At 39.0% G+C, this 13,483-nt stretch overlaps 1 protein-coding gene and 1 pseudogene across 1 annotated transcript in view; both read right to left on the reverse strand.

Annotated features, from left to right (window-relative positions):
• LOC127526862 (cystine/glutamate transporter-like) overlaps nt 1–13,483 on the reverse strand; it is a 193,879-nt gene that overhangs the window by 81,696 nt on the left and 98,700 nt on the right. The window lies entirely within an intron of this gene.
• Nucleotides 1–13,483, reverse strand: part of LOC114648800 (cystine/glutamate transporter-like) — a 62,719-nt pseudogene that overhangs the window by 3,034 nt on the left and 46,202 nt on the right.

The raw sequence follows: 13,483 nt of genomic DNA on the forward strand, positions 1-13,483 counted from the left end.
CCTGGCGTGCACGCTTTACCTCAGGTTTAGTTCACAGGTCGTAGGTATGGTAAAGTTTCCATTTAATTCAATAACCCTATTTGAACTAAAGCGGTTTCTTTGTGTGGGCGCCTTCGTTCATTGTTTTTATCCATACGGGCTCGTTTACAGGTCGTAGCCATACGGGCTCATGTTTGTATTACTAATCGTTGAGCTCTCTCCATTTGGATACATGCCTCCTTTGCCTGTGTCAAAAGTGCGTTGTGGGCGCGCTCGTTCATTGTGTTTATCCATACGGTCTCGTTTTGTATTTCCATTAGTTGAGCTCTTTCATTGTGGAACCGTGATGTCTTTGCTTCTGGTGTGTGTGAAGCGCGTTGTGGGAGCCTCCTGGCACAGTGGAGTAGAGCAAGTGTAGTTTACAGGTTGTGTTGTTTGGGCGCCACCTACTGACTCTGGGAAGCCGCTGCGTTTGACTCTGGGACGCTGCGCCGCAGTGTGCATGCACTTTGGTGCGTCTTGTGAAAATTTTAATTTGACATTATTATATTATCATTTATTGCTTGTTTACATGTTATGCTTATTGATCTGTGTTTGCTGCCTTACATGTTTGTAACATGTCCTATATGATTCAATGTTTTATGCACATGTTGGACTGTAATGCCCCGGAGTATAATGAAAATAAATGTAATTTAACAAAAAGAACTAAGATTTTGAATATATATAAAAATGACTAAATGATCGTCAGAATCAGAATTCACTTTATTGGCCAGGTACACTAATGTGGAATTTCCCTTGATAGTATTGGTGCAACATACAAGGACAACACAGAATACAAAACATAAATATAAAAAGATAAAATAAAAAAGTCACAGAATTTGATGTAGTATATAAGGGCAATACAAAGTCAAATGTCAAGATAGTATAGTGTGCAGGTATACATAGATGCTAAGTGGAAGCTCAGAGCATCTGAGATTGCGTCTAAGGGGATGAATGAATAACAGAATGGTATATAATTTTAACAGGTACAATCCTGTCCAAAATATCAGTTCAGTGCTCATTAAAAGATTGTACTGTTGACTCCACATTATCATCATTGCCATCACACCATCTGGATTGGGACCCGAGTGCAGCGGGTGACACCTCAGCACCACACTGGAACAGTGTGAGGTTTTTTTTTTTTACTGTGGATGGAGTGTCAATCCTGCCACCAACCCCCAAGTTTTCCCTGCAAGATGGAGGACCTGCTTGTAGGCCTGGATGCAGATTAACATTATACCTATCCATCCATCCATTTTCCAACCTGTTGAATCCAAACACAGGGTCACAGGGGTCTGCTGGAGGACAAAGAAATTGCAGGTTAAAGGGCTTGCTCAAGGGCCTAGCAGAGTAGAGTTACTTCACAGGATTTTGAACCTTCCGATTGCCAGCACATATCCCTAGCCTCAGAGCCACCACTCTGCCCTCAGACTAAAAAATGAATCAAAAAATATACACTTATGGTCACTGAAGTTTATATCACATACAGTAATGATATTGAGAATTACACCATGTGAAAAAAGTCCTATACTATGGGTAGGGTCTGAGACATGTTGAATAAAAGACTCAGTGAAGTTCATAAATTCCAAAGACATGCTACTTGAAGTATCATCAACACGAATATTAAAATCACCAATAATTATAACTTGTCAGCATAATAATGGAGGATGAAAAACCTTGGAATTCCACAAGAAAAAGGTCAGCAACTCCGTGTGGTCGATAAATTAGTATACAGTACAATGGATTTGCACATCCAACTTTAAGAATCTGTAGTTCAAAAGACATACGTGAAGTAGTGCTTACAGAATGACATAGAAACGACTTCTTGAAAACCGGAGCGATACCACCACCATGACAAGAGAGCCATGGTGTACTAATGAATGAACAATCCTCATGACACAGCTCTATCAGGTGTGTAGGCTCCAGGTCCCTCTGTCAAGTCTCTGGTAAAAACATAAAATCCAGCCCATGACTACAGAAAAAATAATTTAAAGTAAAAGACCCGAAGTTCCTTTCATGGCAATCCCCAATTATTTCGGCTCTTGGCTGGGAGCTGGCATGCAGAACAACAGGAGCTTCAGGCAGTACAGGTCTCAGGTAAACTGGCATGGACCAGCAAACCTCAGTGCTCATAGATCACTCCCACAGTGCAGCAATCCTGCGACATATAGCAGGGAGAAAACAAAGATCCCCACCGGGACACCCCCCCCCCATAGAGGCCAAAAACGTGCATGCACACCTACTCTTTTAATCCTAGTCTACACCAGAGTTTTCTATCTCAGAATAAACCCTGTTGACTACTTACGATAAACTCGGATGAAGCATATAGGTAGTCTCTGCTTCTGCACCACAAGAAAATAAATCGGGACACCGGTCAGCACAAGAGCAAAACTGGCACCTGTGTTGAATGGATCAGAATAGAGGGACATCCCCACAACGAAAAAACATACACCTGTGAAAACAGCAGGGACGAATAGATGCACCTGTGCAAGAACAGAGAGAGAGAGATTAGTAGTGTCCTGAACAAATACTACAGTTCATTTACATTTCAGCTGAACTATCAATGAATCAATCTTATGCTTTACTAGCTAGTTTGTATAATACAAATGAACCACTTTTAATCTTAATAATTTACCTATGAAAATAAATGTGACTGCGGCAGTGAGTGCTAGTTTGGGATTTACTCTGGGAGCTCCAAAAGACACAAATGGTAAGTCAACTGGTACAATATAAGTCAGTGTGTGTGAGTTGGCACCTGTAAAGGACTGATGCTTCATTCAGGGTTCCTTCCTATACTGAACTATTTTGTGTTAAAATAGGTATTGGCTATCATGGCATTTAAATTAATAGAAAATGATTGGATAGAAAATAAATGTGAATAACAAAATTGTTCTTAAAAAGTTTAACTGTTTCTTGTTTATTTCTTTTTCAAACTCTGCGTGAGTTTGCATGAGTCTGCCCTTGGAGGACCTTGTCTACTGATGGTTCCTGCCTTCTGCCTGGTGATGTCTTGTCAAACTCCGGCCCTCCAAGACCCTAAATTGATTTAAGAGTGTTTGTTTAAGAGTGTTATCTTATATAATTTGTGCCATGATGTACCAAGTAAGAAGTTGAAATAGTATTTCATTACTTTGCCAAATGCCGTTTAAATATTGTATTATTAATTTGGATACACTTGAAATCTGTCTTCTTTCTCTTCCATCACGTCAAGTAGTAAAGTGCAAGTTTCAGAAAAGCATCCAAATTAAGCTGTATTATGGATCTTTATCCAGTCCAATTCAAGGAAGAGGATACCGTCACTTTTTCTGTAATGTTTTGACATTTTAAACAGAAGGAAGTTATGTCATGTCATGTCAATTATTTAATAATTAGTTGACAGACTGGCACTATGTAAAGGGTTAATTCCTGCCTTGTTGCAGAATTGAGGGGACAAGCTGAAGCTCACAGCCAAACTATTTTGATAAAGCAAATTAAAAAAAATCATAAATAGATATTTATATTTATAATAAATACAGCATGGCTTGGTAGGCATTTAACAGCGTCACCAAATGCCGTTGAGACAGAAAGACACAGGACAGTTATCTTCAACAGCAATCCTCAATAACTTTACTTGATAAGACTGAATCTGATTAAAAAGAAAAAAACATCTTCATATCACAAATAATAAAATATTGAAATGAGTGAATTTTAACACATATTCAGCAGCCTTGGTGGATTTGGTTTTGGAAACAAGTAAATGTGTCCTGGCCTGCTCCTCATTAGAGCTGATAACAGGCTTGTCTCTCATAGTGGTGCTTTTTTAAGTCAAAATGTTATTGAAATCGGACTTAACATCTAAGTCAGATAAGTCAAGACCAGTTATATTGAATTAAGCAAAATAATTTCAGGAAACAAAATACTAGATATATTTAATCTCACATGGGATAATATGAGAGAAATTCCCTCAAAATAAGACAATACTTGCTAAGATATCACTTTTTGTATTGGACTCTTCCACATGTTTCATTTTGTAAGTTTTCATCTAGTTTTTTCTTGTTAAATTTTTTTTTCTTGTTAAAAAACGTTTTTTGGGAAATGCATTTTGGCCCTATAATGATGAGACGATTCCAAAGGTAACTTCGTCTTGAATATTTATAATATTAATTCTACTATATAATAATAGAAAATGTAATATAATAAAAATGTGTTAAAATTGTTTTACTTATTTAAATTGTTTTGCTTAAGAATAAAAAGCTTCATGCTATAAACATAAACAATAAAACACTAACCATCTATTTAAATAATAATTTTATCACCACAAGAGATCAGTTAGAGTATTTGCCAGATTATTGTACTATGTCTGCATATTAATAGATTACAATCAACCACAGTGCAAATGGTGAAAAAAACATTTCTGACTATAATCAAAGAAATGTACTTGGCCTTAACCTTACTTTAGGGAAAAAGAGTATTCAAAATCTATATATATAATTCACTAAGCCAGAAGACAAGTAGCCAACCAAGGAAAGCACGCCGGAAGGGGCGTAGATTCACTAAACCGCCGACAAGTAAGACGCCAATGGCACAAGCAGGAAGGAGCCACGCCCACCAACTCTTAGACCATTGGATACGACAAAAAAATCACAGCCACGCCCACCAACTCAGACGTGACGCCTCAAAAAACATGCCGTCATTTCTGTTTGTCTGTGCCACAGTCCACTTGCAGCTCTGAGCCACGTTGACTTTTCATTAGTCAACCTCAGTGGAATCTTGGTTCACACAGAGGCAGCGCCAGAGAGAGACAGAGGCACACACAGGCAGCGCGAGAGAGAGAGAGCCGCGTGCACACACAGGCAGCGACAGAGGCACACACAGAGGCAGCGCCAGAGAGACAGAGGCACACATACACACACATACACACACAGAGGCAACGCCAGAGAGAGACAAGCGCACACACAGGCAGCGCACGAGAGAGAGCCACGCACACACACAGAGGCAGCGCCACAGAGAGACAGAGGCACACACAGGCAGAGCGAGAGAGAGCTGCGCACACACACAGAGGCAACGCCAGAGAGAGACAAGCGCACACACAGGCAGCGCACGAGAGAGAGCCACGCACACACACAGAGGCAGAGCGAGAGAGAGCCGCGCACACACACAGAGGCAACGCCAGAGAGAGACAAGCGCACACACAGGCAGCGCGCGAGAGAGAGAGCTGCGCACACACACAGAGGCAGAGCGAGAGAGAGCCGCGCACACACACAGAGGCAGAGCGAGAGAGAGCCGCGCACACACACAGAGGCAACGCCAGAGAGAGACAAGCGCACACACAGGCAGCGCGCGAGAGAGAGCCACGCACACACACAGAGGCAGCGCCACAGAGAGACAGAGGCACACACAGGCAGCGCAAGAGAGAGCCGCGCAATCCTTTAAAACTGAAGTTAAAACACAATGAAGGAAGCAGTCTTTAAAAACCAATAAGCCCTGTGCCTCTTTTTCATTAGCGTCTCACCTGCTGCAGGCCCTGCTACAGTCGAGACTCTCTCTCTGCAGCTGACCTTCTCTGTGCCTGACTCCACTACTGTCAGTCGCCTGATTAAAAATGGCCTTTTGAAGGGGAGCTATGGACCCACTATACCACAGGAACACATTGCCTTCGAGCCTGCTCTCGCTCACTCTAACGTACCGGCTTTCTCTCTCTCTCCTCACTCTCTCACACACTGCACAGGGGAGAAATGCCCGAAGCACGAGTCTACCCGGAAACCGTTTCAGCCACACTTCCACGCCCTCGCTACACTGTGAGTGCGATGATTATTTATTTAAAAATTGGCTTTTGAAGGGGAGCTGTGGACCCGCTATACCACAGGATCACCTGTGACATTGCCTTCACATTGTTTTCCTTTTATTTATAATCCTGTTGAGCAGATCAGACACCCAGGCAAACAACACTGAATAATCAATAGCTGCAACTACTTTGCCCGCCCCCACTCCTCACCTGAGTCGGTTTCGTCTCTGTTCAGCAGTGTTTGCCAAACTCGGTCCTGGTGAACCCCTGTGGCTGCAGGGTTTTGTTCCAACCAGATTCCTAATCATTAATGCCGGTAAAACTCATCCTGGATAAGTCGGTTTTTCAAACGCAGCCGTGTAGCAGATTAGTCTAGCAAGATGTAATAATCCGAGATGAATGCGCGCCCTCGCGCTGAGTGAAAAGCCAATATATATTGAGTCTACAAAACATGATCAGCAAGTCTTTGATAGGCTGCAACAAAATGATGAAAAAACAGGCACATTTTTTTCACACAAGCTGAGTGGGTGGGTGTTAGTTAGTTAATTAGCAACTCGAAGGATTTCAAGATATAATATACACAAGAGGTAACACTGCAAAAGCGGCCCAAACCAGAAAAGACAGCTGGCAAAAAGTGGCTGACAAATTAAACGCGTGTGCATTGTACTTACTGAAAGAAGCGTTATGGATTTTGCAAATGTTCATTTTTTTCCCTCTGCTTAAAAAACATTGAAAAAGTGGCGCGGATTGGTTTGCAGCGTGTAAAACAGTTTGTTTGTTGCGGATAATTTGCTATCCACACAGGGAGGAACCGCAAAGCGAACCCACAATCTTCCACTGTCTCCTTACTGCAAAGCATCCGTACTACTACAGCGCCACAAGGCAGTTAAAGAATGTACCGGGCCACATGTTCATTTTTTCCCCTGTGCTTAAAAGACATTAAAAAACTGTTTCTCAACTGTGACTCCGGAACAACTCAGTACGCGAAAAGCGGCCAGAATCGCAAACAACAATGAAAACTCTACGTGACTCACAGGTAGTGATGGGCAGCTCGATACTCAGGTTTCGACACTGTGTCGAGCTTTCGAAGCACTGCAGATTTTAATACTTGATCGAATAATGACATCTGTGATTTAAGGATTTCACATTTTCTTTCTCAAATGTGCTTACCTATATCATGGCAAAGTACAGGGATAAACCTTTATTTTCTGTCTACTCCGTTTTAATTAAGACAGACCAAAGAAAACATTTAAGGCTATTAAATGTGATCTCAAGAAAAGATCAGGGTTAATTATAATACTAATAACAGGAGCGATTATAATGATACAGTGCAAAAGTAAATACTAATTGAAAGAGCCGGGAATGCATGAGGTGAGGCGTCTTATTTTGTTTAACTCTTGCTATCGTATAGTGCATTCTGCCTGTTGGCGTTAGTTATATTTATATTTTTTAGACATCACACACTACAAGCTGCTGACGAACCCTTCTCTTCGTTGTCAGTCTGTAGCTACGAAAAAATAAAAGCAATATGACTTTTAACAGACGTCATTGAAGTGTATCATAAGTTTCTGTAACGTTAATGAAAATGGCCAGGAGGTGTCACGAGAGAGGTGAGTGTCAAATGCTTCGAAGCTTCGATACGATTTCCAACACAATTGCTTCAAACGTGTTGATGCTTCGTGAGGCTTCACCCCGGCCATCACTACTCACAGGTTACTGAACGAGAAATCAGCAGACTAGCATGACGGATGGGGCGTAATGGCCATCCTTCCCCTCTCCTCCGGATTTTTCAAATGTTAATTTCTTCCCTGTGCTTAAAAATCATTAAAAAAGTGGCCTGATTATGCGGCGTATGGTACGCCGCGGGTTGGCTAGTTAAATATATTCCTGTTCTGCTTGGAAAGTTCTAGGCAGAGGAAACAAAACTGTATACAGTAAATAATACAAACAATGATAAAATAATGTACAATGAAATAATAACAAGTTAACAAAATAATAAAAAGTACCTTAAAAGGCCGTGGTAGATCTGGATTCCGATATCGATGGACCATGAGGCCTATAGTATTCAGGCCCATAAACAGCCATCGAGAAAAGCTGTAAAAATTCAGCAGTCCAAAGAGTTCACCGGCCAAGATCATGAAGACCACCGTGGGGTACTGTGAGGACATGAGTAAGACCATTAATCCTAGATACAGCACATAGCTTATGACATAAAGCAGTGCATGAATAAGAAAATAGAATGTAATAGCAATTTTTGATGAGGTCTTCAGGAAATAAATTATTTTTGAATTAGAATTAAAATTAGTTTTGTAGCCACAAAGAAAGATGTTAAGTCAGTGAAGCAAGGCTACTTTCAGTGAGATACTGCAATAATGAAAAAGGGGTATCTGTTGTAGGGAAAAAGCAGGCTGATTATACTGTATATTACATGTTCTGTAATTAGTGAGCAAATGAAGCCTTTGGTCAGTGGAAATGGCTCCCAACATTATAAGAACGTTATTGGTTACCATTAGAAGCACCACAGGTAGAGGAGTTTGCCTTCGAATGTGAATCATAGCAAAGAGAACAGGCCAGTGTCCTTCTCTGGCGCCAGAAAACAGCATCCTGCATAAGCACATGAGTGAAAAGTAGAAATAAATGTATGAATAAAGTTTACAAGAAAAATGCATCATGAATTCTGAACAAAATTTTAAACCAAACTATAATTGTATGGTGGCCAAAAAATCAGAAACAGTAGGGATAACTTAATTAAAATAAAATAAGATGCTCTTAATATTCATGGGCTATTTCTGCTACATGTTGAAAAAACAAAATTCCAATGTTTTTCTGGTGTCCCATCATCTTGAAGAATACAATATTTACACGGATATCTTTTTAGACAATGTTTGATTTGGCCTATTATAGAGAATAAACCAGTCTGAAGTCATGGACTCTGAAAGCCTTCAAACTCTGGAATTTTATGAAGTACTTCACAGAAGAAGAGATGAGAAACTGGCATCATCACTCACTACTTTAGCATTGTGTAGTCATATTAGCACTGCTAGGCAGACTGTTCATATGATTAAAAACATAAGAAGTCAGTTAAGCCGTTGAGTCTGTTATATATCAGCCAGCATTCTTGTGTATTTAATGCTTGATTGTTGTTTTTTTATTTTAAAATTATTATTTTTCATATCTTTATATAATTTCTCTTAGATTTGTCTATGATATAGTAATTTTATTCTATAAATATAAATGTATGCTCATTCTTTGTACTTTGTGGGTGGAGACACAGAAGGCAGGGTGATCCTGACATCACTTCTGCTGGTTCTCCTCCTGGCTTTATATTAAATCAGGAAAGAGAGAAGCATCAGCAGAACATGTTTTGGAGTTTGTGTGAGTAATGCATTTGTTATTTTTTTCCTTCTGGTGTTTGGATTTTGCTTCTGTTGTTGGATTGCTGTTACTGGATAATGTATTTGGACTTGATTGTTGTGAGTTTACTTTTTAGGCAAATTCTTCTGCCCTTTTCTGCCCTAGTATTTTTGCTTAATATTCTATTTTTGTTAACACATCTTTATTTATAAAGATTATTGTGAAACCTTCCCTCAATATAAGTCAGATTTTGACATTTTGTTCTGTCCATTGTGAGAAAGTTTGATAAATTGTGAGATTTTCACGTATATATTTTAAGAACTTTTTTAGACAGCTCCCAATATCTGGGGCCTGTTCTGGTTGAGCAGGTAGTTTTTGCAGGCTGGCTAATTGTAGGTGAGTCTCTTCTGTTCAGGTCAAGGGAGGTCTTGGCTGGCTTTATGGGTCTTTTACAGGCCCCATATGATACTCAAATTCACAACCGAGTTAATCAAGCTTGGTTGGTTTCCTAATGGCTAATTGCTAAGTTGCCCCAGTATATGCCCAGCTTTTTTTTTAAACTTAAAAAACAGTTCTGAAACCATTTAATTTCATTTTACAGTCATGGGAAGGTGGCAGTCTTGACTACATCAGTTACAAGTTGGGAATCCAATCCTGGATAGAGCACCTTTCCATCATAGGGCTCACTTATAAAGACCCTAACAGGAACCCAGTTTTTAATCTGTAATTAACTTAACATGCATATCTTGTGGATGCAAACAGACCTGGGACAGAATATTCACATTCCATATTCACATTGACTGGGCATGGAATTCAAACTTATGATGCTGGATTCATTAAATGAAACAAAGGCTTTAAAGTCAATATGACTATTTTCTATATCTCAGTTTGAGTTTGAACCATCTAGATAAAAATTACGGACCACTAGGTTATAGGTAATCACTGGTAATCACTGTAATTGCTTGTTTCTTTTTTTTTTTATTTTTATTGTAATCATTCCATACAAATACATCAATTTATAACCAAACAAAATTGAAGACAAGTCAAACCCTACCCCTGAGAAGGAGAGCTTAGCCAAAGGAGAATTGCTGAGGGCTTTGTAATAAAACAACAATAAGCAAAATAAAGGGAGACATAAATATATATGTAAATAAGAGATGAAGAAGGGAATTAAATGCGGTAATAGTTATTTCTCTTATTCTAAAATAATATTGATTAGATCCTGCCAGGTTTAAAAAAAATTCTGTACAGATCCTCTAACTGAGAATTTGATTTTTTCCAATTTCAAATAATATAAAACATCGGTTTCCCACTGACTTATCAGAGGAGAATTAGGATTCTTCCAATTTAACAAAATAAGTCTGCATGCCAAGAGTGTACTGAATGCAATCACCGTTTCCTTGTCCTTTTCCACTTCAAGTCCATCTGGAAGAACACCAAACACAGCTGTTAGTGGGTTAGGAGGGATTGTGACCCCCAAGGCCGTCTGAAAGGCACTTAAAAATTTTTGTCCAAAATGATGTTAATTTGGTGCAGGCACAGAACATGTGACCCAGTGAGGCAGGAGCTTGGTTGCAGCGTTTGCAGGTTGGATCTTGCCCTGGAAACATTTTGGACAGTTTTAAGCGAGACAGATGAGCTCGATATATAATTTTTAGTAGAATAATTCTATGCTTTGTGCATATGGAGCTCGAGTGAATTCTCTGCTTTGCTACCTTCCACTCCTTTTCTGATATATTGAGTAAGAGATGTTCTTCAAAATGTCCTCTTGGATCTTTGAAAGGTAGGGACTCTAATAGGATTTTATATAATGCGGAAATGGTGTTTAATTCCTCGAAATTGAGCAATATTTTTTCCAGAATTGTGGAGAGTTCGAGGTGGGGGAAATTGGGTAATTTCTGTTTAACAAAATTTCTAATTTGAAGATAGTGAAAGAAATGTGTAGCTGGGAGGTTGAATTTTGAACGTAATTGTTCAAAAGATATAAAAATGTTGTCTATATAAAGATCTCTGAGCATTTTAATCCCAAAACTTTTCCAGGTATTAAAAACTGGATATGTTTGCGAGGGTTGAAAGAGGTGGTACTCTTGCAGAGGTGCCACGGATAAAAGATTTTCCATCTTAAAATGCTTTCTAAGTTGGTTCCATATTCTAAGTGAGTAAAGCACAATTGGGTTATAAGTATATTTGCGATAACTTGCATTTATTGGAGAGCAGAGCAGGGAGTATAAAGAAGTACTACAGGATTTTACTTCCATTGCGGACCAAGCCTGTGTATGTTCATTTATTTGTGTCCAGGTTTTTATGGCTTGTATGTTTGCTGCCTAGTAATAAAACTGAAAATTAGGTAAATCCATGCCACCTTCTGCCTGAGGTCTTTGTAGGGGTTGCTCTTCAGATACGTGGGTGTTTTGAGTTCCAAATGAATGAGGTTATTGTTGAATCTAACTGTTTAAAAAATGATTTATTGATATATATTGGAATGTTTTGAAATAAAAAAAGAAGTTTAGGAAGGATATTCATCTTAACAACTTTAATTCTTCCGGCTAGAGTGAGATGAAGGGTTGACCATCTATCTAGGTCTTGCTTAATTTTTTCCATTCAGACGGCAAAATTTTGTTGATAAAGTGCTTTATGTTTACTTATGATATTTACCCCTAGGTATTTAAACTGATCTGCTATGGTAAAAGGTAGGGTGTCCAATCTAATTTTATATGCTTGTGAATTCACTGGAAAGAGTATACTTTTATTCAGATTAATTTTAAGACCAGATATCTTTTGAAATTCTGTCAGTGCTGTTAAAACTGCAGGCACAGTGTTTTCTGGGTCTGATATATTTAAAACCATATCATCTGCATATAGAGAAATTTTCTGTTCCAGTCCTTCTCTGACAATCCCCTTTATCTGATAAGAATTTCGGCAGTGAATCGCCAGTGGTTCAATAGCGATTGCAAACAGCAGTGGCGACAAGGGACATCCTTGTCTGGTGCCACGTTCTAGCTTAAAGTAGTCTGAGCAAATGTTATTAATACAAACTGAAGCTTCTGGATTGGTATACAGTAGTTTGATCCATGCACAAATATTCGGGCCAAACCCATATTTCTCCAATGCAGTGAAAAGGTAGTTCCATTCAATCATATCAAATGCTTTTTCTGCGTCTAATGATAGTAATATCTCTGGGGTGTTTGATTTTGCTGGTGAATATATAACATTAAACAAGCGTCAGAGATTGGAAAATAGATGTCGGCCTTTAATAAATCCAGTTTGATCCTGTGATATTACCGAGGGCAGCACTTTCTCCATCCTTCTAGCTAGAATTTTTGAGAGTATCTTAACATCATTATTCAGGAGTGAAATTGGTCTGTATGATGCACATTGTAACAAGTCCTTATTTTGTTTAGGAAAGACGGTGATTAATGCTTGTCGAAATGTTTGAGGTAGTATTTGGTTGTCTCTAGCTTCTGTAAATGTTGCCAATAAGAGGGGAGCTAGCTGAGTGGAGAATTTCTTATAAAATTCTACGGGGTAACCATCAGGGCCTGCTGATATCCCGCTTTGTAGTGACTTTATAGCATCTAGTAATTCTGTTAGCGTTAGAGGTTTATCCAGTTCCTCAGCACTTAAAGCATCTATGTGTGGTGTCTGTAATGCTTCCAGAAATGTGTTAGATTGTGTGTTGTCTTCTTTGAGCTCAGTAGAATATAAGGATTTATAATAATCTCTAAATGCGTGCATTATATTTTTATGGTCTATAATTTCTTCTCCATTCGTGTTGGTAATTACTGGTATTGCATTGCGAACTTCTTGTTTGTGAATTTGTTGAGCTAAAAGCTTATTAGCTTTTTCTCTGTGTTCATAGTAATGATGTCTAGACTTATAAATAAGTTGTTCAGTATCTTTAGTTGTTTAGATGTTAAGTTCTGTATACAGGGCTGCCTTTTCCTGTGGAGAGCTTCACTTGGACGTCTGGCTTGTTCTTCATCTATTCTAGTAATTTCACTTCTTAGCTCTGACACTTTCTTGGTTTCTAATTTATTTCTGTGGGAAACAAATGAAATAATCTGTCCTCTTAAGAAGGCCTTTAGAGTTTCCCAGAGTGTTCCTACAGAAACCTCTGTGGGCGTGTTTGTCTCTAGGAAGAAGCTGATTTGTTTGGATATAAATTCTGTATAGTTCTCGTCTGTTAATAGAAGAGGGTTAAGGCGCCATCTGCGAGGTGAGTGTTAGGGGCTTAATGAGTTTAGCTCCAAGACTAGAGGGGCATGGTCGGACATAACAATTGTGTCGTATTTGCATGATTTAATTGTAGGCAGGAAATTATTATCTATAAAAAAATAATCAATTCTT

The sequence above is a fragment of the Erpetoichthys calabaricus genome, chromosome 1 (genome assembly GCF_900747795.2).
Source record: "Erpetoichthys calabaricus chromosome 1, fErpCal1.3, whole genome shotgun sequence".
Lineage (NCBI taxonomy): Eukaryota > Metazoa > Chordata > Cladistia > Polypteriformes > Polypteridae > Erpetoichthys > Erpetoichthys calabaricus.